The sequence below is a fragment of the Chlamydotis macqueenii genome, chromosome 16, assembly GCF_036417535.1.
Source record: "Chlamydotis macqueenii isolate bChlMac1 chromosome 16, bChlMac1.mat, whole genome shotgun sequence".
Taxonomy (NCBI): domain Eukaryota; kingdom Metazoa; phylum Chordata; class Aves; order Otidiformes; family Otididae; genus Chlamydotis; species Chlamydotis macqueenii.
The window spans coordinates 1106282-1131853 of NC_141571.1; the positions used below are offsets into that span (position 1 = coordinate 1106282).

Consider the following 25572-nt stretch of genomic DNA (forward strand, 5'->3'; position numbering starts at 1 on the left):
CCACGTCTGCTTCCCGCCACAGCTGCCCCACGGAGCGGGTGGCTCAGCCCCAGCGCATCTGCAGGGGAGAACCCCTGCGTGCCTCCAACGCCGGGTCCTGATGAGGATGAAAAACGAGGGGAGCATCCTTGTCCTGGATGCAGTGGGCCCCAGAGGAAAGATTACTTGTCCAAGGTCATGTGGGAAGCAAAAACGTTGCCGCAGCTACTGGGAGCTGGGATTCCCAGCAAGAAGCTGGAGGCGGGAAGCAATGGCTAACCCCTCTGGCATAGCTGCCTGCCGCTCCGCCCTGACTCCTCAGTGCTGGTATTTTTCTGAGTCAGCAATCCCGCAGCGCCCGGGCGCAGCCAAGGCTTTGGTATCGGCAGGGCTGCTGTCTCCGACGCCCAGCGCCAGGGCAGGGGCCATCCCGCCTCCGTGATCTGCTGCCACCCGGGCCTAGCAGCGCGAGCCCCATGTGAATTCAAACCCTGGCGTGCCGCTCCCTCCAGACACTGTGCAGAGCACATTCCACACTTGTGTTCTCCAGATCACAGGGAGAAAATGGCAGATCCCTGGTAGCAAGCGTTTCTTTATCTCACATCCTTGCAAAAGAGACAGCTTCTGGGATTTTTTCTCTCTACACTTAGGCTTCAGCTGGAGATTTATTTTATTCTGTGTTCATTGCTATAATTATTGTCAGTGTGAAGATGGTGACCTCAGCACTCAGACAAATGAATATAGCAATGAGTTCATCACCAGCATCCTTATAATCACCACCCAAATACGTGCCATGGGTGCCAGGAGATGGGAGGACACCCCGGTAGGGATGGGAGGGACCACATCCAGTGCCCTCAGAGGGGAGGACCATGTGGGTCTGGTGGCTGTTGGGCGCCGTCCCATTGCCGCAGAGGGCTGGCCGTGGCACAGCGCTGTCAGCACGGTCTGTCCACCCTCCTGGGAGACGGCAAGCACCCCCCACAGTTGCCATGACTGCTTTTGGGGTAACCCCCATCCCCATGGATGCGCTGCCCCAAGGGATGGAGCAGGGACACCTCAGCATCACGTCCCCATGGGCAGCACGCGGCAGGCAGCACACAGATGTACACCTGCGTATCCATCTTTACAGCCCGGGGACCGCGCAAAATGCCGTGGGGAGACAGCCTGAGCCTCGCTGGGGGTGCAAGAGGTCTGCCGCGGCTCTAGGTCACTTTGCAGGTGGCTCTGGCCACCAACGTGCCACAGCCTCGGTGCGTGGTGCCATCAGCGCCAGGCTCCCCGCTGGCTTGGCATGGACACGGGGCAGGGGGCACCTCGCTTCGGGATTTCTGGGGCAGTGGTGGTGTCACCCTCACCTGTACCAGTGACTCAGTCCTGAGAAGTGAGTTAAGACAATTTGTTATTTCTCTGCAAGAGATGGAGAGATTTCCTTGGAAGAGATGCCCAGTCATGTCCCGCCCTGCATCCAGCTCCCTCCTCCCACAGCCAACACAGCCCTCCTGGAGCTCAGGAATTAGGCCAAGGACCTTCTGCCTGACCCATGGCTGCCTCCCTCTCTCTCAGCCCCCCAATATTTCTGCAAGTCCCTCCAGGAAGGTAAAGGCAAGGCCACATCTTTCTATAGTGTGCCCTGACCGAGGGAGAGATCTGGTGTTGTGAGCCGAAACCTCGTTGCTTCTATCAAATACCAGGTGAAGAGCTTTGGCCAAAAATGGGGGAGGGGAGGCTCAATTTGCAAAGCATTTTATTGTTTTTAAATGAGTACTTTTGTGGCAGGTGTGCTGGAACAGCTGCTCTTTTTCTTTTCAACATTATGTGAGCCATTTTGAAACGGCAAGGTTTTGGGCTTTAACATTGAAGCCTCACAAATTAAAAGAAAATGAGCATGAGCAAGAGGATCAGATAGTGCCCAGGAGCCTGAGGGTCTTCAGTTTCCACTCTTCAGAATGGCATTTTTGGTTTTACTTGGTTGGGAAATGTCACTTTTTCTGTTTTGGTCCGAACCAACCCTAACCAACCACCCGAATTATTCTAGGATTCTGTGATTCTAACTCCCTCTCCGCCTCTCAGGACTGCCCCAGGAAATCCCGCACACAGCCTCAACTTTCTGAGGGCAACGCCTGAACGGACTGTTCATCCAGCCTGATGGATCAGGATCCTTCCAAATGTGCTTAACTCAAGTGTTTGAACAAATTCAGTGCTCCTGCACTTCTTCGTGAGCACAGCGCCTGCCGCCTGCTCCAGGATTCATCCCCTGAAGCACCAGGTGACTCAACCTGCAGCCAGGAAAACCTCAGAGAAGATACTGAGTTTGCTGGAAGGTGCGTTTCCCTGGATGTTGGCTGGGCTGCTCACGTACAGAAGGAAAGGCGGTGGCTGAGAGCTCACCCAGGGCAGGGTGAGCGCTCGGCCCTCAGCAGGACCTGCGGCTCAGTGCTGGGCTGGAGCCGAGAGGAGCTGAGAGGAGAAGCCCCGCCATACATTTGCTCTGACCCTAACGTGGGCTGACTGTCAAACACACTGGCAAACCCCTGCTCACCCAGCCCTGCACGTTAGAAATATTGAGCAGTAGCGCTGGATAAATGGGAAGGAACTGATACCAGCCCAGAGACAACCCCCAGACCAGAGGAGAGACAGAATTAACCAGCTTATTATTATTATTTAATGCCTATATTGTGAGAACAGATGAATAATTCGTTTGCGAGGCTCTGCTTGCGAGGCTGTTATGAAGCTTAATTCATTAGCGCTTGTAAAGTGACTTGAACTCGTGGGATGAAAGGTGCCCTCTGAGCGCCAAGCACTGTTATGGCTCCAGTGCTGCGGATCCTTAATAAGGACACAGAACGACTCCTCTGAGCCAGCACATTGCTTTTTAACTTCTTTATGGCTGTTTTTACAAGCACTATTCTGGAGAGCCAAAAAAATAAAGAGTTGCAAGAAAAAAAAAAAGCCTTAACAGCACGCAGCTTAACGCACCCAGTGATTTTCCTCCCAGCAGGGCAAGGCTGAGGGGAGCACGGCACAACACCTGCCTTGGTGCTGATGGAGGGGCGGCCGCGGGTAACCCAGCCGATGGACCGGGGTGACAGCTCAGCCTCGCGACCTGCCTGGCTCGCCCGTGTGTGCCAGGGGTCTGTCACCAGGCTGAGAGCTGTGACGGCTCTGGGGGCATTGCTGGTGGAGACTGAGAGGCGGCAAGTGGGGAGAGAGGAACGTCACAGCGGAACGCGGGACTGCGGGCAGGGTTGCTGGTTTGCCTGCAGGCTCCCAACCCGGCCGCCTTGCTCACTCTCCACACCATTGAGTTTGGCCGACGTGTGGGGGCGGTGACCGTGGGGGGCCACCCACCCATCCGTCACAGCCTCCTCTGACAAGCAGCCTGGTGATGGGGCGAGCGGAAGACACTTGATTTCCCCTGACGTGCCCCACGCACCGCGCCAGGAGCCGCATCCCACTCTGTCTGGCCACAGAGCGTGTTGGTGGAGGTGGCTTCTGCCGTGGAGGGGTGATGGGGTGTCGTAGTTCAGCCCCAATTGGGACCAGACTATGCAGTCTCTCTCTCACTCCTCCCACTCTCCGAGAGAATAGATAATGTAAGAAAAATGGCTCAAGGTTTGAGATAAGGACAGGGAGAAAATACTTAAAGTTACTGTTATGGGCAAAACAGACTCGACCTGGGGAAAACTGTTCATTTATTGCTAAAAACAGCAGGAGAATGAGACAGGGAACAAGATAACCTCCCCCACCCCTCCCTCTTCCTGAGCTTAACAGTATCACTGCCACCTTCCCTCCTGAGCGGCACAGGGGGAAAGAGGGAATGGGGATTGCGGTCAGTTCATCACGTGTTGTTTTACGCCGCTGCTTCATAGCTGGGGGAAGAACTCCTCGCATGCCTCCCCTGCTCCTTTGTGGGGTCCCACCCCTACGCCACAGTCCTTCGTGAAACTGCTCCAGCGTGGGTCATCTCTTCCACGGGGTGCAGTCCCTCCAGAACAGCTGTCCCAGCGGGGCCTCCACGGGCCACAGCCTCCTTCAGGCACCCGCCTGCTCTGGCGTGGGGTCCTCCACGGGCTGCAGGTGGATCTCTGCTCCTCCGTGGGCCTCCCCGGGCTGCAGGGGGACAACCTGCTCCACCATGGTTGTCACCACAGGCTGCAGAGGAATCTTGGCCAGGAGCCGCATTACTGACCTTGGTGTCTGCAGCCATTCCTCTCACAAGAAAAGTTCTTCACAACAGGCTGGCAGACGCCTCTCAAAATCTCTTCACATCATCCATCTCATCTCCTCTCCACTCCTTGCAGCCAGGCCGGGCCAAGTTGGGCCCAGTCACCGCCCGGCGGGAGGCCAGAGGGTGAGGGGTGCAAGGCCCACAAGGCTCGTGCCTCCCCCTCTGTGCCTCTGCCCCCAATCAGCTTCTTCACATCTTCTCTTCTTTTTTTTTTTCTTGTTTTCCCCTTCTTAAATACATTATCACAGAGGCGTTATCACGGGACATTCTGCTACCAATTGGCTCGGCCTTGGCCAGCAGCAGATCCGCCCTAGGCCCAGCCGAGTCCACTGGACAAAGGGGAGCGACTTCTAGCAGTTTCCTACAGAAGCTGCCACCTTAGGCCCCCCCTCACTAAACAAAACCACAACATGGGGCTGGCTCTTAGAAGGCTCCCAGGGCCTGGGAAGCACAGGCCAGCTGAATGACTCCGCAGCAGAAGGGCTCAGGTCCCAGTTTGTTTCCTCCAGACCCCTCCTGCCTCGCTCTCTGCCAATGCAAATGCTGCCAGCCCTCCCGCTGTCCTCGCTGGTGAACAGATTTGTGCGAGCTGACGTGCTTTTCCATCCCTGTGCACTGAGTGGACTTTCATGGACTCCCTCTACGGAGATTTCGTGGCAGGATCATTTCTCTGCTCCATGACAAAGCCATTGTAACTCGGCCAGGCTCCACCAGGCCCAGGTGCCATGGGCGGCGCTCGCCCTCCTGGGAAAGCCTGCTTCCCTCACGTTCATCTTCCTGCAGCCGCTGCTGCTCAGTTGTCAGGTAGGGAGCTGTGGCCGCGAGTCCACAGAAAGCTCTTCCCTGCCTTAGCAAGGTGGGAAGAGCTCTCCCTGTCTGACGTCCCACCTATGGCATCTCTAATTGCTGCTGCATTTCCCATAAACTGTAATGACTTTTGAAAAAACTCCTCGCTAAAATTTCCCACTCGGAGGAGGGCAGAAAGTGTCGACAAAGCGTGTTGAACACAGCACGCTGTTGTGCTGCAAGCACAGTCTCCAAATGACCAGGAAAGCAGCAAATTCCTTCATCAAGGGAAAAATGCACCCTCGGAAGAGAGAGCAGTGACCTTCTCACACGCCTGCCTCCCCTCCTCCTTCAGATGCTGCTACAGCCAGCACAGCTCTCATTCTCTATGGAGGCCGCTTTCGCGGGTTGCTCAAGAAGGCACACAGAGCGCAGTGAGCGACTGGCCCGTGCTTGGCTGCTGTGTGGCCCAGTGGGCTGGGGAGCATGCGAGCCGGGGACCTGCTGCGGCTGTGCCGCTGCTGGGGCGTGATGGAGAAGAGGGCTCATCGTTCGCTTTAATTGTTCCAAAGCCTCTTTACGCAGAGGAAAATAAAATATTTATCAGAGGCTCGTGGCTTTGGCAAAGGAGATTAAGCTCAGATTAAATTTTTAGATGCCTGTAAAATTTAATTGGCATTAGTGCCGGACAGTTTCTGTCTCTAAAACTAAACGGGCTTTTCTGACCCGTGGAGAGCCGCCCTTTCCAGCACCCTCCATGCCGCCCAGGGCCCGACCCGGGCTGGTGGCCCTGTGCCGCCAAGGCTCTGACAGCGCCAGCCCCCTCAGATCCCGCAGCCCTTGTGCTGTGTCCGCGGAGAACGTGGCAGCCACAGTGCAGATGGGCAGCGGCGGGGGCTGGTCTGCTCGGCAGCAGTGGAGCTGGTTGGCACTGAGGGGCCATGCCCGGCGTCAGCAGGGTGGGGGTTCAGATCCCACCACCGGAGTGAGACGGCAGATGCTCGCAGCTGCTCACATGCGCCGTGGAGGGAGCCCAATCCCGGTCGACGTCTCTGACTTCCCTGAGTTTGTTGCACTGATGCAGCCTTTGCAGCCTCCATTTTGTACTGGCCAGTAACCGTCCCCTCCTAGTCCCCGGTATTTACGGAAATTCATTCCTTCCCCAGGTCCGAGCCTGGCTGGGCCCCTTGGCAGTGTCCTTCCCGAAGGAGGTGTCCGAGACAATGCACACCCTGGGACAGACAAAGCTCCTCTAGGCACCTGGAAAACAAAGTGCACTGGGCCACAGCATGTGCCTACACAGCGAGGAGACCACGGCCAGGCGCACCCACGGCCGCTGCGTGCACCAGGGGAGAAGCTGGGATGGCCACGTATCACTTATAACAGCTAAACTGAGAATTATCCTTTGCCAGTCTTGCAGAAAATCTATTCTCCCTCATGCATGCATAGTAATATGCACTCTTGCTCTCCCGCTTTGTAAAGTGATGCTTTATGTCTGAATAAACACAGAGAACGGTTAAATTGCGCTGTTCAAAGGGATGGAGACCAATCGTCCCTCTCGGGGATTCTCCCTTCGGGCAGCATTTTGGCGATGCTGTGTTTGTGAGCAGTGCTCTGCAGATGCCTGGGCTCGCTCTGCCCTGCCTGGATGCTTGGGCACTCGGCGCAGGCGGGATCTGAGCTATCCGGGCTCCTGCTCCTTGCTCCTATGCTGCGCCTCTCCTGTTGATGCCGACAGCTTTGCAAGAGCTTGGGAAAAAAAGATTTCATGTTGCTCGTATCCCTGGAGAAGAAACTCACCAGTGCCCAGAAAGAAATCTAGAGAGGCTGAACCGCAACCCTGAAATCCAGAGAGCTGGATTCAGGTCTGGCGTGGCAGGAACAACCTGCCAGCCCTACCTCCGGGAGAAACTCCTGCCGCTGCGGTCAGAGTCAATCCAAGGAGCTCTGAAACAGACCATCACTGCTCCTCGCTGTCCTCCGCAGCAGCTCTTAGGTTTCCAAACCTACACATGCTCCCCCAGTTCTCTTCCTGCCCCAGAGTGGCTGCCTTTCCCCTGATTTAATGGTTTCCCTTTTTCACCAACCTTGCCAATGCAAAGAGTGGCTTTTTCATTTCACAATTAACCTCCCCAACTCCACTCTTCCCAAAGGCTCGCACAGACATTAAAGGGGTAACTCTTCGCTTTCCGGCAGGCGGAAAGCTTCTCTGGCATCACCTGACTGAATTAAAACAGAGACATCAAAAGAACCCTTCAAACTCAATGTGACCAGACAGCGAGGGGAAGTCAGAGAAGCACCAAGGCAGAGCAAAGACTGGCTGCTGCTGCGGTAGATTTAAGAGAGGACAAATCCCATAGAGATTTTCCCCTTCAAGGGAAAAGAGGATGAAAGCACCCGGATCCAAGCAGTCCCGAACACGCAGGAGCAAGGCAGGGCTGCGCGGCCCACGGGCACCCGCTGCCCACGCCGTGGCTGCTGCGCGTTTCCCACCTGAGGCGCGGGGACTCACTCCTCCGCCGAACCCCAGCAGGTCCCAGGGGTCCGCGCTGGCTGACGTGGGACACACGGACAGGAGATGCGATGTGCTTGGTGTCTCAGAGGAGAGCCGAGGCGGCCAGGGGCAGGTCCCTGGCACCCTACGCATGCTTTACTGGCCATGGTGGGCTTCCATGCACATGCTTCATTTCCACTCGGCTCAGCACAACTCTCTGGTTATAAACACACTTGATTCCCTTCCCAAATCGGGGCCACCCGAGCCACCTGAGCCACCAGCCTGCAGGCAGGCTGGGCATGCACATGAAGCTGCAGTGAATCCGTAAAGCAGACTGCCTCACTGTAACATGTGAACTTACGTGAACATAAATCAGGCAGGCTCCGATAGACAAGGTTGCTATGTCAGGGTACTTCAGAGTGTTTCAGTTAATTAGTACTTAATTAACTGTAATGCTGCGAAAAACTCTACAAGCCATACAAGTTGGTCTGTGCGTTGTCACTCACGGGTCCCCGCCTGTTCAGGCAGCTCACCCCAGCCAGATTTTGCTTAAAGGGAAGCTGCAAAGGGAAATGCATCATTAACTCGACCTCCACAATCCTCTCATCACGTCTCGTGAGATGCTTTCTAATGTCAGCCCTTCCAAGATGAAACATATGGAAATGCCTGGGATGAAAGGGAGATGGTAACATGGCGCCATTTCAAGTGACTCGCCGAATGCCTGCCATCACCCGTGGCTGGCAAGGGCCAGGAGGGCCACGGCGCCACGGGGAGGGACGGCTGTGAGAGCCCAGCGCCTCGCAGGGTGCGGGAACTAGCCCCTTCCACGGGGATGCTGAGGAGGCCTCCCCACCTTGCGGGAGCTGTGGGATCCTCCCAACCACCGTGTCACGCTGAGACCCCTGCTTTTCAGACACCCACGACACCGCTGAAGCCACGCAACCTCCTCCTGCCTCGCCGCTCCGGCAGTGACTGCAGCTCGCAGAGCCGGGCACAGCCAGAGGCGCTTGAGGCTGCACCAACTCCCCGCCAGCCCTCGGCGGGGAGGTTACGATCACCAGTAGGCAACGCGGGTGAAGGGAGGCATGCGGGATACTCAAGGACGGAGCGATCCTCCCCAATCCTTACGCAGATCTCGGAAACCACTGCCCCAGAAGTCAAACTGTAGGCAATGACCAAGAGAGACGTCCAAGCTGGCATACAGGAGGAGAGGTCAGGAGAAGAACAAGGGAGAGATCAAGGGAGAAGAACAAAATCCTTCAGGAGGAAGGATTGCAACCTGGCAGCTGCAAACCCACCCACTGGATGCACGGCACAACTTGTCTGTCTTCTCTCCGTAACAGCGCCCTGAGCCCAGACACAGCTCGCTGCACCCCAGCACGCCGGCTGCCCCCTAGGAGCAGCTCTGGGTGAACATACAGCCTGACAAAATACAAGGACAAACCCCCAAACACGGTGGCAGGAACTAAGAAACTCTTAACTCCCAAATTTACAGCAGTTTCTCCCACGAGGTCGCTCTGCCACCACACGTGGGCACCACAGCAGACTGGGAGGGGTGGTGGGAGCCAGGCTCTGCGACCCCTGCCCCATGGCTTTGGGGCACCCACCAGCACACGGTGAGCGGTTAGCTTTACACTGAACGTAAAAAAGTAGAAACAGCCGGAGACGAAATCTAATTTTACAGGGGAAAATGTGAATAAAAGAGAACATAGCTGCTGTGTGAATGAGTTTACCCTCTGTCAGGCCCTTGTTACTGCTCCGGTGTGGCCTCTGTCACACCGCAGAGGACAGGCGAGGTTAACGTGTTTTCCTCCCTGTCCGTTCTTCTGCCACAGCCAAGTGTCCGCAGAACATAACGGCTCCGAGCGCTGCCCCCCGTCACCAAGCTGGAGAAGCCTCCACTGTGCCTGACACAGGACGTCCCCAGGGCAGTGCCCCGCTGTGTGCCGGGTGAGGGCTCGGATGCGGGGCTAACACAAGCCACAGGCCGAGGAGCTCCGGGTGGTCACCCCGAGCCAAGAGGGCATCCCGGGAGATCCAGGCAGGATTCCCCAGTGGGCGCAGAGCAAGGGAGAAGCGAGCACAGGGTTGGCTGCAGAGCAGTCATGGACCAGAGTTTTCACAGCACGCGGGTGGGGACGTGGCAGTGAGCTGCCACCCCACCGAAAGGCGGCTTATTTGCAAGTGTGAGCCCAGAACGATCCTTCACTGGACAAACGGCTCCTAATCCTGTTTTTACGCCGTGGTAGTAAACGTGCAATACCCAGTGTGGCTTTTACAGGGAGAGAGACACCACGCACAGAAAGGGAAAAACCATCCTGCGCCCAGCAGCCAAATTGATCCAAGGGCTGCAGAGAACGACTTATGGGCAGAGACTAAAGGATTTTAATTTGTATAGCCTGGGAAGGCGATACCTGAGGGGGAACACTATAACACTATATAAACATCTAAAGGGCAGTTGTGTGAAGAAGGGGAAAAAAAGTGACACATGGCTCAGCTATGGGAGCGATGTGATGGAGCGCGGCGAGCTCTTACAGCCTGCTGGGAAGGGAGGAGGGCGGCCTGCAGCCTGCGCGCGGCCTCCTGCTGCGGCCAGGGCCGGAGCGGGGGCACTGGGGAGGGAGCACAGCGAGGGCGTTCACGGCCCTCGTGGGCCGAGCAGGGCTGCACTGCGCCCGGGGCCCAGGCAGAGCCAGACCCCCCGGTTCCCTTTGCTATCCCAGCTTTCCGAGGGATGCCTGGGGACCGAGGCACCCAAACTCCAGAGCCTCCCTGCAAAATTTTAGCCTCAGGCTTCCCTGCTTCTGCCTTGGCCATCAGGAACCCACCCAGGCAGCCCCAGGCTGGGGTCTCTTTTTGGGAGATGGTGACAGCGACATCCCCAGGTGCGGCTGCTTGAGAGAGCACAACCGCGGCAGTGGCTCCCCAGATGGAGAGAAGACTGAGGTACCTTGATGGCTGCGCTCCTGCCCCTTTCCCTTCTCTTCCTTGCAAATCTGAGTTGCTTTTTACAATCACTTTCGCTGCTTCTTCTTAAAAAAAAAGATTTTCTCTCTGCTGTTGCCATGTGAAAAACCCACACAAGCAACAGGAAAAACTGGCTACCTCTACGCAGAAGCCAGCACAGCGACTGCAGAGCGACTGTCACACAGGCAGCAGCCTAAAAAAACGGGGAGAAAAATAGATTTTTCACTTCAGCCCTTTCAGACACATGACTTGGAGACTTATTATAGTAATAACAGGCAAAAGATTTTTTCAGAGGAGAGGCCGGCCTCCATTTGTTTCCTCCTTACATTGATGAAGTCTCTTTGTCCGTTTAAATGGGACACATTCTGCTTCCAGCTGCCTTCGTTCAGAGCGGAGCAGCCGTCGGTAACGAACCTCCCCGGCGGAAGGAATCCCTCAGATCTGGGTCCTTTCCGTGAGGGAAGCCCAGGCCACGGGGCAGAGCCCATGCACGATGGTGCGCAGTTACACCTGCCGTTGATCGCTCGCTACCCATTGCAGCTAATTTGCGTGGCTTGCACCCGGGTGTTCTTCATGAGCCACCAGTCTACCAAACACCATGGCGCAAAACACAGAAGCCGTGTGTGCTGGCAGCGGTGGCTCTCCTCCTCCGGCAAGCTGCCAAGAAAACAAACAGAGGAGGTCTCGCCAGTCACATCCACCACCCTCGGTGCCCGGGGACGGACCGCGGAGGCACGCCGCTGGGAGACGGGACTCTGGTGGAAGAGAAGGCTTTTGGGTGATTCTCCTTGTGTTTGCTTATCTCCAAAGGACGTAAAACAAGACCATGTTTGGATCTGCACATTTTCAAGTGCATCTCTAATTACCCGAGTTACTAGCAGTAGGTGAATCTGAGATGCTGACACGCCGTTGAAGCACGATGCCCTTTAATTCCTGCCCAGCCAGCTGTGGGTTGCCATGGAGACCACATCTGTCACCCATTTGTTCACAGGCCTTTTAAATAACCCAGGCCAGACAGACCTTTCCTCTTCTGCTGTGCGCCCCTCCCAGATTTTGCTCTCGCTTCTCTCCTTCTGCGCTGGGAAGGTGGGTGATTCCCAGCGGTGTCTCTCCCAGCCAACCCTCCTCCCTCCTGACCCAGGGCTGGAGGGGACGCAGGGCGTGTTGTGCCTGGAAGGTACCTCAGCCCTGCTGGGCTTGAAGTGGAAGCGGCTGTTGGCCCAGGAGCAGAGATGGCCCATGCTGAAGTCATCCTGATTCTTATCTCTGGATTTCCACCACTCCTCAGGAACAGACCCATGCCCAGCACTGCTGCAGCTGAAACCAAAGTCATTCTGGGCTAGACGAATCCCTTCCCCAGCAGAGACTTTAGGCAATGGTCTCCGTATGGATGGTCCCTACGTCTTCTGCCTAGAGCTCCGTGGCTATGAACCACCAGCTCCTTCTCTTCCGGGCCACATCCGCCGTGCAGACATGTCCCCGCTCCTCGCAGGGGAGTTGGACGGGATGTCCTTGAAAGGTCCCTTCCCACCCAAACCACTCTGTGATTCTGTGATTTGGCAGGATCCTCCCCGAGGTGAGGGAGCTGAAGGGATGCTCAGCTCCGGTGGCTCCAGCAAGTCAGGAAACGCTCTGTTCACCGCTACGGACCTGCCTCGCAGAATTCGCCTTCCTCATTTCCTGGCACCGAGTTACAGGACTCGCTTGGGCTCCCGGCTGCCCTGGCCTCCCCGTTGGGACAGGAGCCAGGGGAAGGGCGGCACAGGAGGGCGTTTGGCCTCCCTGGCTCTGAGCATCCGGCCGCTCATAGAGCACTGGGGCACAAGCGGGGCCGTCACAGCCGCAGAGGAGAGCAGGTCTGGGAGGCTGGCGGGGTTGTCCACCCGCACGCACACACCTCTCACGAGGGAAGACAGAGGTGAAATTCGTGGCATCTCCCAAGTGCAGCAACCCGGGGAGGCAGAGGAAGCCTGGTGTCCAGCCGGGGCAGTGCCCTTCCCACGGGTGGTTGCCACTTGCTGGGTGACCCTCAGCCACCCACACTTTTCTCAGCGTGCCTCAGTTTCCCTCTCGCCCCGCTGAACTGGCTGGCAGGAGGACTGTCACGCTCACGCTGCTGATCCCTGGGCGGCCTTTGCAACCCCGCGGCCGGAGCGGCTGCTGAGCTGCTGTGCTCTGTGTACCCCCAAACAGCCTGAGGCTGAGGCTGTTTCCAGCAGCCAGGGAAGGGGGGAGCATTTCAGCACCTGGGCGAGGCAGGCAATTTACAGCCTGATGCTAAAAAGAACAACAGTGACAAAAAAGAGATACGACGGCAAGCATCACTCTTCATTTGGCCCGGATGGTTCTGTTCTGGCAAAGCCAGAACAGGCTGCGGACAGGCGCACATTTCCCCGGACCGTGCTCAGGTGCCCTCGGGTCCGTGACGCAGACCTGCCTCCCCGTGCTGTCCTCGCGCGCCAGCCTGAGCCCGGCTCTGCTGGGGACTGAGCCACGGGCAGAAGCACCAGCCAGTGCACGGGCTCACAGCCCACTGCCAAAACCAAACCGGACCCTTTCCGCACATTTCTCCGAGGGCTCTTTCTTTAAAACAACCCTCAGTCTGCTCACAGGCTTTGCAGAGGCTGCTGCGCAAGGTGTAAGCTGGCGTGGGAAGCCGAGGTACCGTTCTGTCTGGAGCCTGATCCACACATGGGCATCATCCGTGCCTGAACCAAAAACTGGACCTACAGCGTTTTTCTTGGTAGCCCAGGAAGGCTTTGCCACCTCACTCTCCAGAGCCACGTTACTTTCCTTTATTACTTCTCCCACACTTTCATTTTAGCTCCTTCAGTGACACTAAAAAAAGAGAGGGGAGCTAGTGATCACAGGTGACCTGCACGTCCTTCTGCTGTCCTGGAGGGTGCAGGAGCTGATCCGAGGGGCCGTGGGTGTTTGCAGGCCATGGGGAGGTCAGGGCCATGCAGTGGAACAGGCACATTCATAGAATCACAGAATGGTTTGGGTGGGAAGGGACCGCTAAAGCCCACCCAGTCCAACCCCCCTGCAAGGAGCAGGGACATCTCCAACCAGATCAGGTTGCTCAGAGCCCCGGCCAACCTGGCCTGGAATGTTTCCAGGGATGGGGCATCCACCATCTCTCTGGGCAATCTGGGCCAGTGCTCCACCACCCTCAGTGTCAAAAATTCCCAACAGTCAGGAGCTGGGTGGGCAGGGGCAGCAGTGGGCAGGCAGAACCACGTTGGTGGGGTGCTTGGAGGTGTTCCACCTTACTACAGTGGAGACAGAAATGCTGCAGAAGGAAGGTGTGAGACTGAAGGAAGGGCCAAGGCAGCCAGAGGAGCCCTTCCAGGGGGGGCAAAGGCTCAGACATTATCCCTTCTCCAGGGCAGACATCAGCCTGGAGCAGCAGGATGATGTCCTGCCCAGATGCCTCCTGGATGAAGAATGCTTTAACCTGATCCCAAGCCCTCAAGTCTGTCCTGAGGCACAGGCAGAAGCCCCTTGGTGTGCCTGCCAGGAGGCCACCACGATGCTCACCTCAGCCAGGGAAACTCAAAAGTGGCCAGGATCCCAACCCTCCCCCTTCCAGCCCACCCTGCCGTTCGGCTTGGCCGTGCTGGTTGCGTGCTGCAGCCCCAGCCCTGGGCAAAGCCTCTCAGCCCACCTCCCCAGCTCCTCCGCACTGGGAACGCCCAGGGTGCTGGTGAGAGGGTGCCAGCCACCGGTGAGCCCTGTGCCAGGGCCATGGGCTTCGGTCTGGGCACTGCTGGGACTCGGGCCACTTCTGGGCTTTTACTGCCAGTACCACTACTGGGTGCTGATCTCAACACGTCCTGTCCCTTTCTGTCCCCACCTTGCCCAGACCTTGCTGTTCGCAGAGACTGAGCAAAGCTGAGCGCGGGGAAGGGAGCCGTAAATGCGGCCAGGCGTTTGCGGAGCTATGGCCAGGAGGGTCGGTTCGAACACCTCATCAGATCACAGCGAACCTCCCGAACGGCCAAGCCCCAGCCCCATCACCCCCTCGAGACACCATGCCATGCCTGGGCTGCTGTCTGATTCTGATCTACATAATTCACCATAATCCTTAAAACTGACTCCTGCAACAAGGCTCACTGCACAGCTCACCGTATTTAACCCCCCGCTCCACAGCGCTAACGAAGCCCATGACACAGGCAGAGGAGGAACACGTGTAGGGCTGGGAGGCAGAGACAAAGCACTAATCTGACCGTATGTGTTTGACCCACTTCACCCTTCCGCCCTTACCCCAAAGCCCTTTTGTGGCACTGGGGGAGACCGAAACCCGCGGGAGGAAAGAGGAAGGGAGGAGGTTTGTCCCCTTGGACGGGTGGCCCCGTGCGCTTGTGCCTCTGTGCACCCGCAGCGGTTCGGGTCTGAGCCCGGTGGGGCCCCGACCAAATGGGAACCTGGATCAGGGTGAGGGGAGGGAATTGCTCCCGGTCAGCGATGTGGCACGTGGTCTCTAGATACAGCCCCTCTGCCCCGGCCTGACATGCTGCACAGGCTGCAGGACACCCGCCCTCCTGCGTGTGCAGCGCCCCAGAAACGCTCCCCTCCAAACACCCCCCCAGCCACCCGGCACTGCCCCTTGCTGTCACCATCAGGGCCATTCACCGGGGCGCTGCGCAGCCCCAGAGCCCCACGCTCCCCTCGGGACCACCAGCCGGGCTCCAGCTCGCCCGCGGCCTCAAGCCGGGGGAGTGAGGGGCGGCTGCAGGCAGAGGGCAAAGACCAGGACATAAAGAGCCACCACCATCTACCCCAGGGACAGCAGAGACGCGTCCGCTGGATGGAGACGTGCCTGCCAGCCTGCTCGCGTACCTGACAGTACCGGTGGGAGAGGGAAGGTGAGGAAGACCAGAAATGCCCCTCCACAGCCCCGCAGTGGGCAGGGTGCTGGATGGGAGGAGGCAGGACTGTTTTCGAGAGATTTCTGGAGAGCAGAGAACTTGGAGCAGGAGGGGTGTTCCATTAGTGAGCAGGGGGAGGGAGATTGCCCTGTCTCTGCCAGGAGGCTGACAGGACCAGCCCAAGCATCCTCAGCTCCTTCTGCCTCCGTGCTGGGAAGAGAGCGGCTTGGGAGAGCTGGGCACAGAGCGACCCAGCCGGGAATGGCCTCCAGCTCCAGTGGTTGTTGGAAAGGGGCTTGAGCCAGCGACCAAATCACTTGTGTCCTTCAGCTCTCAAAGCCCAGCCAGTGCCTGTGCCAGGGAGCAAGCCCTGCCTTTGGGGTCTGCCAGCGGGGAAAGGTGTTCTGCAGAGGCAACAGCATTTAGAGCCCAAATTAGCCGCACTGGGCTCAATCTGAGATTTTGACAGCGGATGCCAAATTTATTTCCAAACGCACTCTGGAAATGTCACCGTGCTGGTCGGAAGGAATCGGGTACATGCTCCCTTTTAAATAGAACCAAGCATATGGGAGGAGGATGATTAGATTGCTTCCAAGCTGCCAAATTTCTTTGCTGCAGCTAAAAATCTTCCCCAGAATGTCCCAGCCCACAGTGTTTCCGAGCACGGAAGGCTGTGCTGAACCTTTTCCATTGACAGTTGTGCTCTAAGCAAGAAAACACATTCCTCCAGTCAGGTTCCTGGCGGTGTCAGCTCTCAGGAGGCCGGGGGTCTCCTGCCTCCCCTTGCAAGCCAGAGCAACTGCTCCGTCCTGCGACCCTGCCCCGGGGACGGGCAGCAATTCCTCCTCCCTTTTGCAGTGGCAAAAAGCGATCATCTCAGACCATGCCCTCTCCTCGCTGGCCTCCAGTGCAGCACGGGCCAGTGCAGGGCAGAGCCTCTCCAGGAGCCACCTCCCCGCCAGCGGCTGGGCGCCAACCCCGAATCGCAGCCATGCAGACCCCGCCACGCTGAGCCACCACATCCACAGCCGCCTTCTTCCCAGCTCACCCAGAAACCCAGCTCACTCCAAAACCCAGCACACCCCAGTACAGAGGGGCAAAAGCAACCCAGCAGCCGTTTGCAAACCAAGAGGGGAGCAGTGAAAGCCCCCTGGTTCATCACTTCCTGGGCTTTCTTGCCATGGCTTGCTTCCTTCAGTGGCTCCAGCAGCTGGGACTCCAGTGCTCCCAGTTGCTGGCAGTGGGTCCCTCGCAGGCCAGGCTCTGACTCTTCAAGGCGACAGCGCGGCATGACAGCTCGGGAAAGAGAAGCGTGCTCTCTGCTCCCGCTGCCCAGAGGTGGGATTCAGGCCTTGCGTTCGGCTGGGTTCGGGGAGGACAGACAGGGACGGGCGCGTTAGTCAGCGCCGCGGGAGCGATGCCTGTCCCACCCGGGCCCAGGGGCAGCTGGAGCCACGCATGTACAGCCCTGTCCCTGCAGACCATCCCAGGTTCACCCTCAGTTTGTGGGAAGCAATGTAAGCCCCCACAGCCCGCTTTTTCCAGGCTGGAGGCAGGGTCAGCAGCCCAAAGTGCACAGCAGCAGCACTGTGGTGTCCCTCATCACAAATGAGGGATTCCCAAATCTTTCCTGCCGCACCGAGACTGAGGAGGGCACAAATAGCTGCTCTGTGCCTGGCAGGGGGTTTCCTTCTCTCTGCGGGTAACGCGAAAGCTTCCCCAGGGAGTGCAGAACGCGGTGGCCTTCCCAGGAGAGGACATGTGGTCAGCACTGGTTTCCAAATCTGAGGATGGTGCCCCTTCCTACCTACCCTGCTTGTATTTCTGCCAGCCCAGCGGGGCGGACAGCCAAGACCGAGCACACACCGTCCCTTTCAAACCAGCCTCCACCAGCCATCCTCATTTTCCCAGCAGGAAAGCAAAGTCTACCCAGAGCTGAGGGGAGCAGGAGTGGTGTCCTCCACTCCGGTGCGGGACCAGCCTGCCACACCCCTGAGTCCCCCAGGCCCTCTCTCTGACGCCTCATTGTCAAACCATCCACCCACTTTCTCTGCTAACACACCGACCTGCTGGACCACAGACACAAAAATCTCACTCTTATGTCTGCTTCCAGACCCTCGGTGGTGCTTTCCATGCCCAGGGCTCCAAGGAAGGCACCAAGAGAAGCCAGCAGCCCTGTCCCTGCTCAGCAAGCTGGGAAAACAGAGCAAGGAGTCAGCCGAGAGCTGAGCATCACCTTCCCCACGGTCCTGGGGCAGCTCTCCCTGTGCTGGGGCTCACTGCTTCAGAGGTGCCAGGAGGAGGGCGGTGAGTCTGGCTCAGGGTCGTAGAGCTGGGACTGACCCAGGACACGCCGTGAGGCCCTGAGCCCGGAGGGCACGAGCCGGGGCACTGTCGGGCCCAGGCAGTTAAAGCAAAGCGGCGCAGCTGCTCCCAGCTCTGCTCCCAGCCCACACACTGCTGAGTGGCGGGTGGGAGGTTTTTTCTCTGCATTGCAAATCCCTTCTCATTCGAGTGCTGCAGTGCTGCTCGGGTGGAAAACAACCATGCTGGAGAGAGAGCAAAGGGCTCCAGAACCACAAGGGCACCTTCTCCTGCCCAGGGCAGGCCCTGGGACTGGCCCCGGGACAGCCTGGCTCTGTAGGTAACGCTAAAGCCTCCCCAGCAGACAGCCTGGCCGGGAGCAGGAACCGTCCGTTCCCATTTTCCTGTGCTTCTCTCTGGCACAGACAGCCCCAGCTGAGCTCTCTTTTCCAGTCTGGGAAGCGGGCGGAGAGGAGGAGAAGGCAGAGGGAAGAATGTTTCCAGGTCTGTGGAGGCTGGCTGGCAGCAGAACGAGAGCCGTGAGAAGCGGTGGGAGCAGCGTGCTCCCAGAGCGTGGCTGCGGCCCCACAGCGGTGCGGCCCAGAGCGAGTCGGGGAGGGCGTTGGAGCTGAGCAGGTGCACAGCCGCGTGCCGCAGCGTGCCCTGTGCCTTCTGTGCAGCCCCTCTGCCACGCCAGTCAGAGGACCCGGGCTGGAAGAGCACCGCACTGGGGGGATTTGTTCCTTTTTTTGGCGTGTGCTATTGGGCAAACTACTGATTTCCGCCTGGTCATTACAGGGGGCTGTGCGCTGAGCCCCCAGGAATGTGGCTGCCCCTCTCCTGGAGGAGGGATTGCATCCTACGAGCTGTTCAGGTTACTCATGATCCCAACCCATAGATGCATCTCCACACGTGCACACCTCCAGCACCCAGCACCCGCCTCACACACCCAACAGCAACTTCTCTCGCCAGCCACACTGACGAAGATCTTTTGGGAACCCACAGCACGACAACCCCCATGTTTGCTCATGCACAAGGTCTCCCATTGCAAAGTTTTTGGGAGCCACCTTACTCAATGTTTGCCACTGCTATCCAGGATCTCCGTTTATTGGCTTCAGCCCGTGTCTGTGGGTTTCTCTGCAGGGAAGAAGGTCTATTCTACTTCTGTGCCAGCCAGGAGACGGATCTGCAGAGGTCTGAGCACTGACACTGCTTTGAAAACATGTGGCCTGGGGTCACAGACACCAAGCCTTGAAGTCTGTCCTTTGCTTTTACCCACTCTCTAAGCAAGCACGCTTCCAGGAGTACAGGTGTCTCCAGCAGTGGCCTTCAGCCTGCAGAAACCAAAACAATCCCACCAGCTCATCATGTACAAATGTGGACACTGACTCCACGAGCAGGCCAGGCCTCTTCCCTTTGAAAGAAGGGCTAGAGCCTGCAAGTCAGGTGCTAGGCCTCATGGCTCCACGTTATTCGTGTTGTCCTGGGCTTCTCCAGGCTCGGAGCATGGCCCCCAGCCATCCCTCAACCCTGCGGAAGCAGCACTTTGGGAAGGATGGGTCCTCAGCTACGCTTCGTTACAGACATGCTGAGGGCATCCACTGCTCTCGCAGGAGCCACGGGCCGGCTGTGGGCTGGACAGGGCCAAGATGTGCCATCCCCTCCTCTTCCACCACCTCCTTCTGTGCTCGAGGGAGCGAGCCTCTGTAGGGGAGCAGGGCCCTCAGTCCCTCCCAGATGGACCCCAACTTTGAGCCAAGCTGGGGTAAACCCACTCCCACGTGCCGGCTCTGCCCACAGCACGTGTCAACAAGCAACACTGGAGCCTTAGATTAACTTCTCCTCAACACACCAAGGGTGGCCATTAGGAGTGACGAGTCCTCAGCTGCCTCTTCTCAGAGCCCTGCCATCTTTAACCAGTCTCCCCCCTCAGTTTTCCATCCCAGATTCTCTCCCTCAAGGCACAAGGCTCTGCCGTCACTCTCCTGCAGGCCGGCAGCTCCCTCCAGCCACACGGAAAACACAGCCCTGCTCCTCCGCCCGGCCCGGGCTCCTTTTCTCCTGCCTCCTTCAACTAATCTGAGTTACTGGCTTCTCACCAGTGACAGGCAGCGGTAGGATTACCAGCCACTGGTGAAAGGGGCTGTTTTGGTTCCAAATTCCCTGGAATTCACACACCCAACAGCGAGTTCTCTTGCCAGACACTCAGCACTACTGGGCTATGAAGATCTTTTGGGAATCCACCAAACCCCAGGTTTGCTGGTGCACACAAACGCAGAGTGAGACTAGATCCTGACGAGATGTAAGGCAAGAGACAGGCCGTCACGCCCGCATTTTCTGGGACTTTCAAGAAGGGTCCTGAAAGCAGACTAGTGCTGAGGGCCTGGGTCCCCTTTCTGAAGACAGGTTTCACCGAGCAACCCGTGCAGACACTGCAAGAAGGTTCCTGCTTAAGACAGCCATGAGCAACATCTTGTGTCTTGAAGGTGCTGAAGCATCCAGCCGCTCTCAGATCATAGAATCATAGAATCACAGAATGGTTAGGGTTGGAAGGGACCTTCAAAGCCCATCCAGTCCAACCCCCCTGCAAGGAGCAGGGACATCTCCAACCAGATCAGGTTGCTCAGAGCCCCAGCCAACCTGGCCTGGAATGTTTTCCCACCTCTCTGGGAAACCTGGGCCAGTGTTCTACAACCCTCATTGTAAAAATTTTTTTCCTAATATCTAAACGGGTGCCAGGAGGGGTCTGGGCTCCTTGGCACAGGGTGAGCAGATGGAGGAGAGCAGCCCCGGGTCCCACTCGGGGCCTCCATCCCCACCTGCACGGCTGTTGTGCCAAGGCTTGCTCACGGGGAGCTGGGCTGGGAGTGGGCATGCACCAGGCCTGGCCGTGCACAAGTGTCCTCTCCGAGTCTGGGGAAAAGAACCTACTGCAAAACCCAGCCAAGGCTGCCAGCCAGGCCTGGTGAGGAAGGGGCCGGGAAGAGGGGCAGGGCCTGGGTGCTGGCCCTTCATCTCCAGCCTGCCCCACAACATGGGAGCGCAGAGGCACCCAGTGGTGGCTTTTACCAGAGAGGCACCATGCATCCCACCACTGTGCTCTGCTCCCGCCGTGTGTCCTCCACAGCAGGAAGGGCAGGGAGATGCCCACTGCTCCTCCCTCCTGAGCACCGCTGGACCATCACCCTGGGTGCCAGCCCACTGCCTGGCCACGCTGCAAAGGATGCAGGAAGCCCATCCAGCCCCACAGCCTGGCTGCCCTAAGCTCTGCCACCCGCCTCCTGGGACGTCACCTGCTAAGTGCTGGTACCCCTGCCCGCAGACCAACACCCGGTGCAGCTGCAGCGTCCCCCCATGCCACCGTGGAGTCCACCACCACGCCAGGGTATCTTCCACCACAGGAGCACGTCCTCGGCCCTGACCCTCAAGCCTCACAGGAACATGAGCACAGACATCTCCAGGGCTTTTCTCCTCTCGCACCCAGGTCAGAGAGGAAGAAGCAGGCCTGTCTCTGCCACCATGACACAGCTTCCCCAGCGTGCCAGCAGCGGCCGAGGGCACCGAGCAGCCTGGCTTGTCCCCCCAGCCTGCTCAGTAGCCTGCTGCAGGCGGGACCGTGGGTGCCTGCGCACAGGGGGTCAGGCTACAAGCCCCCCATCCCAGCCACTCCTGCCCTGTGCCAGAGGACCTGGCACGTGGCGCTCGCCTCCCAGCAGCTCCTGCGGCAGCAGTGTGGGAGCCGGGCTTGGCACCGACACCGTGATTCGCCTTCCAGTTCCTGAGGAGCTACGGTGTGCCAACAGCCTGCTGGGGGGACCACTCCTCCCCGTCCCCATCCCCATCCCCATCCCCATCCCCATCCCCATCCCCATGCCCATCCCCGCTCAGGAGCTCCGGAGAGGCTGGGCGGCACAAAGGAGAGAGGCTGAGCACACACATGCTGGAGGGATGTGTGCTTTTTTTTTTCCTCACCCTTTCCTTACAAAATAGAGGAGGGAGAAAAGAAGGGGGAAAAAAAGCAAAATAAAGCAAACCCAACAACTCCAATTTCTATCTTAATGAATAAATGAAATGCATCCCAAGAGGTAATTAAGTCCTTCGAACCAAACATGTGTCACCTACATAAAAACCAGAAGCCAGAGAGAAATCAAGCAGCTGCAATTAAGGGAAAGAGCCAGACGGGTGGTTGCCGGGGCGTGGGGAGGCGGGGAAGGCCGGCCAGCGAGAGCCCTGCTCCTGCTGCCCTGCGCCCTCGCGCCAGGGGACCGGGCTGCCGCTCTCGCTGTGCCACGCAGGTCCGAAGGGCAGTTCCACCGGTGTGGAGGCCTCTCAGTGCCCAGGGCTGTTCCCAGTGGTTTCTCCTACCCTAAGGCCCTCTGTGCAACCACGGGGACTGGGACCGTTTGCTCTCAGATCTCCCTTCCCAAAGCAGACACCAAGCTTTGTCTCACCCATCCCCCTGGATGCAGCACCCAGGAAATACCAAGCGCTTCTGATTTAATTTCCTCCTGGTCCGTTCCCTGTCCTTGGCACTACAGTGTGTGGGAGCTGCCTGGAGCGTTGCTGTGTCTCCGTCATCACCAAACCACGTGCTCGGTTTGCGTTGGTAGGGTTTGCTGTTTGTGCATGGGCTGTTCAGGAGGAAGCCTGAAGAAGGTCTGGTCTGTTCTGCAGGGCGGAGGGGATGGAGCTGCGGTTGTGCATGACCTCAGTCCTCAAGCCAACGCAGTCGCCATCCCAGGTGCACAGCCATGCTCCATGCATGTATGCCCTGCTCCATCCTCATCTCCAAATCTCCTGGAGGCCGCTGCAGCGCCTTGGAGAAACCTCCAAGTATGCCAGCCCGCAGAAAACCACGTGCCTCTTCTTTCTGAGTGACCTCAGAAGGCTACAAAGACACTCTTTAGTTGGCCCAGAGGGTGACCCAACAGATCAACTTGGTTAAACACACCACGGATTTTTCTGGGACCACACTTCAAAGAAGGGGTGTAGCAGCTGCTGCACAGAGAAAGCCACGTGCTGGGAGGGTCCTGAGCTCCCCACAGCCCGTGCTCTTTGGGGAAGCCGTAATTTGCTTCTAAGTGGTGTCAGGGCCAGGACAGGCCCCCACAGCAGCCCCTGCACTGCCCCCCACCCCGGGGATCCCACCGCTGCTTGCCATTGACCAAGGCTCCAGGGCTGTGGGGGAAAATCCTCCGTCACGCTCTTGATGCTTATTGGATTTTATGAGCACCTTCTCCTTTTGGGAGGCTGAATCAAGACCTTTTGAATGTTTGGGTTTGGCTGAGCTGCTGATGGAGCTGGTGTCACATCCTGGGACACGGCAGGAGATTGTTCCTGACACGGGGAAGGCATGTGATTGATTCCTCCCTTGGTTTACCCTGCCTGGTCACCGCCTCTCAAGTGTCTGCCGCTCTCAGAACAAGTCCCTTCCCAACGGACCGTAGCAGCTGCAACAACACGCATGGCATCCTGAGCCCTGCCCTTGGCACAAGCTCCCCTCTCTCCCTGGGGGACGAATACAGCTTTCCGTGTGCCTGAGAGGCCTGCAGGAGTCTCCTTCCCTGGTTCGCTGGAGAGGGTCAAGTGTCTGCATCCTCCTCTTGCACCCTAGCCCGCAGCGAGGCAGGGACCTGGGGGACCACCCCGCGTGTAGCTGAACACATGGCCACAGGCTAACAGCAGAGAGCAAACCGTGGTGAGGAGCAGCCCACAGACCCCACTGCACCTACGCCTGCGGGGTGTAGGTGCCTCCTGGCTCTGCTTGCCACTTGGCTGGTGGCTGGCCTGACCTCCATGGGCTCTGCCGTGCAGTCACAGCAGGAGCCTGGACACTCCCGCGCTCTGGCATCGCTCCAGCCACTGCCCCACATTGCTGGCACCACCTGGAGCAGACACCATCACAGACCCAGACACACTCGTAACAGAGTCCTCCTGCCACCCTGGGCACCTGGGGCCACGCCAGCACCTCCATCACCTCGCCCGCGCACCCCAGACAGCCCCCATCTCCCCCACCATGCCAGCAGTACCTCTCCTCCTTTGCTGCCACTCAGAGCTCAGGCTCGCTTTTCACCTCGCAGGACAACAGCATCCTGAGAGAGAAGCCCAGAGCTCTCCAACACCCCCATCACCCCAAGGAAACCCCATGGAGCAGGACTGTGACCCCGTCGGGTCCTGCCGCAGCCCCTGCCCTGCCCGCGGTGCCCAGAGCACTCACAGTCCAGACGCTGCTCTCCGCCGTGACTCTTCTGGACGCTGCCGTCATTCGCGAGCCAGAGGACGTTGGTGGTCCATGCGCTGGCTGCGGGGTGGGCAGAGCCAGGCAACAGCTCTGTGACCGTGCTCACCAGGCTCCTTGGGCTGAGGAGGGCAAGGACAAGCGTGAGTCCAAGGAGGCATGGATTAACCCCAGTCCCCATCACAATAAAGTTGTCCTCCTCCAGTCTTCCTCCCCCCCAGGTCCCTTCAGGCCCACCCAGAGGGAGGGATCCACCAGAGATGCTCCTGCTCCAAAGCGCTCAGACCCCAGATGCATCCCCCCTGCCAGGTTCAGAGCGCACCCGTACCCAGCACCTCCCACAGGCCCTGCTCTCCAACAGCCCTCCCCAGCTCCCCATCTGCCCCTACCTTCCCTGGGAGCACTCTGAGTGGGGCTGACCCACAGGGCACCCGTCAGAAGGATCGGGAGAGCCTCACAGGGAGCCAGCCATGCAGAGAGGAGTGGTCTCAGCTCCCCAGCCCTTCAGCAGAGCGAGAGGCAGAGGCAAGGAAGGAACTCGGCAGGGATGCAAGTCCATCCCTGGCTTCTCCAGCCCTGGTCCCAGCATGGCCGTGGACTCACAAGCTCATCAGGAACCCACCACGAATGGGTGGTAGTCACACTGCTGAGGTCAAATCCTCAGGTATCACCTGAACTGGGGTCCTGTCGGAATGGACAGCACCATTCCCCTAACCCCAGGGTCTCCACGGCAGTCAGAGACCAAAGACTGGGCTTCAGCTTGACGAGGGTCTCCAGGAAGGTCAATAGACTCCAGCACGGTGACCAGCTCACCCTGCTCCAAAGCAAACCTTCCACCTTGTGACTCTTGGAGTACTTGGGACATCACACAGCTGCTCTCAGAGGCTCGGAGGAGAAATGGGGTTCAAGCCACGAAAACAGCCAAGTGTGCCACCAAGCTAAGAAACGGGGCATCCTTCCGCTGCTCTCAGTCAGCCTGGCTCGCCGCACCAGCGACATGCACATCTGGCCTCCCTGTGCACTTCGAAAAGAGCAGCTTAGGCTCTGAGCAGATTAGAGGAAGAAAACTGCGTTGCAATAAATCCAGGGAGGGAACTGTCTGCCTGGGCTTCAATCTGGGGGGAGCCTTCAAGTTAAGAGCATTAAGAAGTGGGGATAAAGCGGGAAAGGTCTGAGCTGGTCCCCAGGCTGCGGCGTGGCCTGGCGCCTGCGAGCAGCTCAGCACCTCCCTTCACACATGGCCTGGGCACAGGACACAGAGGGTTGCTCCAAAAGCCCGTATTTCATAGCAGGAGCCTGAAATCCCAGGTGGGAACAAGGACAGCACCATCCTCATCAGGAGACCCTAGAGCAGGTCCCCATCGCCCCTCCTTCCCGGCTCTGACGGCGCTTCAGCTCAAAGCTGGCACTGGATTCCCTCTGGGATGTTCTTCTGCCTCCTGAACACGGGGCCAGAGGCAACGTGCACTCTGCAGAGCTCTGCTCCTCCTTCAGAGGCGTTCACCAAGAGCCATCCTTGCCTGGGTGATCTCCAACCTCAACCCATGCCCTGTGGAGGGGACAGGAGCTCCACAGCTGCTGCAGCGAAGCGGACACAAGCTGCTTGCTCTCCAGCTTGCTCTGAGACAGCCAGGCACATTTTCCTCTTCACGTCCCTGGAGAGACAATCCCCACACCAGTACCAGGGAGAGGGAGGGAACGAGAA

General features: G+C 58.3%; 1 protein-coding gene across 7 annotated transcripts in view; it reads right to left on the minus strand.

The window, feature by feature from the left end:
• The window catches only part of DLGAP4 (DLG associated protein 4), a 163514-nt gene that overhangs the window by 116140 nt on the left and 21802 nt on the right, over positions 1–25572 (minus strand). For all 7 annotated transcript variants that reach the window (XM_086760945.1, XM_086760944.1, XM_086760941.1 and 4 more), the window contains exon 2: positions 23847–23989. The gene's annotated coding sequence lies outside the window, so the exon portion shown is untranslated. The remainder of the gene's footprint in view (positions 1–23846; positions 23990–25572) is intronic.